This window comes from Daktulosphaira vitifoliae, unplaced genomic scaffold, assembly GCF_025091365.1.
Source record: "Daktulosphaira vitifoliae isolate Bord-2020 unplaced genomic scaffold, ASM2509136v1 Scaffold_3, whole genome shotgun sequence".
In the NCBI taxonomy this organism is placed as follows: Eukaryota; Metazoa; Arthropoda; class Insecta; order Hemiptera; family Phylloxeridae; genus Daktulosphaira; species Daktulosphaira vitifoliae.
In genome coordinates this window covers 10546427-10548118 of record NW_026099574.1, presented here as the reverse complement: position 1 = coordinate 10548118, position 1692 = coordinate 10546427, and the positions used below count along the sequence as shown (strand labels likewise).

Here is a 1692-nt window from a genome sequence, read left to right as displayed (position 1 = left end):
GCTATTTTGTAGAGTAGAATTTAAGAAAAATTTTAGTAAAAAAATATCTTATTAAAATTCAATAGTAAATATTCTGTAGCGTTTTGAAGTTTGTAAAAATTTAAATTTTCATGTACTATTTTACGGTTACAAACATTGAAATACGTATTGAGAAAAGGACAGAAGAAAACGCTATCTTTTCATGATTACTGTGTATACATATGATGATAGTGTGAATACATTACAAACTTGGCATAAATACCATGATAAGAAATTAGTTAAGGCAATTATTACTTATCACTCTCATTCAAAAGTATATTGAAAAGATAGCGTTTTATCTGTCCTTTTCTCAATACGTATTTCAATGTTTAATACCGTAAAATAGTACATGAAAATTCAAAATTTCACAAACTTCAAAACGCTACAGAATATTTACTACTGAATATTAATAAGATATTTTTTTACTAAAATTTTTCTTAAATTCTACTCTACAAAATAGCTATCTTAGATTTTTTTTTTACTTTTTATTTAAAATTTTAAAATAATTAATATTTTTAATAAAATGTAAAAAAATTAATTATTGAGATATAGCTATAGACCTAACGTATAACTATTATTTAAAAAAAAAATCAACTAAAAATATTAACTGGATCAAAAGTTATTTAAGTTGTCAGTGAGTGGTGGGCCACCCTGTATACTAAAATCCTAAGCCCCTCTAAATAAGCTGCACCTGGAACATATTTTACCCTTTTTCCCTTTTAAAATTCAGCTTTTTCTCCGATCGCCTCGATTCCCGAACCGTTTGGCGGAGCGCGACGCTTAGTATATTACAATTACCAAAACAGTTCTACCTCTAATTGTGTTACGCCTATGCATCTCATATCTTGCTCCGGCTTTCTACGTCAGGAGGAGATGGTGGTCCCTCCTGCTGCTGTGGTGCCGATTCCTCCTTAGCTTCTTTAAGAAGGCGTCGCAATGTCGCCACTTTTCGCCTCGCGATTTTCAAACGCTTTTTCATTGTTATTTTATTTTTTAACGTTTCTAAAATAAAGATAAATATATTGAACACATGAAAGATAATTGAAGGTTATTTTACCTTTACTTCGGCAGTCCCACTTAAGGTGGTACGGGCTGTTGCAACATGAAACACCCTGTGAAAATTAAAATTTAATTTCGATGTTACTTTTTAAACGGTACGCGTGCATAAATCTATAGTATACTTACGTTTGCTTTTTTGTTGCCCGCTTTCGTCGGTCCGACGAGACGACGGCTGCCCGTAATAATTATTGTTTATTCTCGGTTTTATAAATATTTGTTTCATTATGACTCGACAAATACTAGTAAATGATTTTCCCAATCGCAGGGGAATTCTTTACCACTCCCAGGTAGGACTTTGGACTTTGTTACTTTATAATCTCCGAGAGTCAGTATTTGAACCAATTTCAAACAGATCCGGGCGCCGATTTTTTTTGACTTTTTTTGTGGCGCGNCCGCCGATTTTTGTGGCGCGATTAAAAAGCGCTATTTATTTATTTTTCTGTATTTCCGGACACTCACTGGGATCCACGTATGATTTACATGGTCATCGTTTCATCTGATCTCNTTGACTTTTTTTGTGGCGCGATTAAAAAGCGCTATTTATTTATTTTGCTGTATTTCCGGACACTCACTGGGATCCACGTATGATTTACATGGTCATCGTTTCATCTGATC

General features: G+C 33.1%; 1 long non-coding RNA gene across 1 annotated transcript; it reads right to left on the bottom strand.

Moving 5' to 3' along the window:
* Window positions 1-527: 527 nt before the first annotated feature.
* Window positions 528-1462, bottom strand: LOC126901380 (uncharacterized). The gene is made up of 3 exons (XR_007703032.1): window positions 1204-1462; window positions 1076-1130; window positions 528-1020 (listed from the first exon to the last, which is right to left on the bottom strand). It is a non-coding gene; the product is annotated as an uncharacterized LOC126901380 (long non-coding RNA).
* Between the last annotated feature and the right edge of the window lie 230 nt (window positions 1463-1692).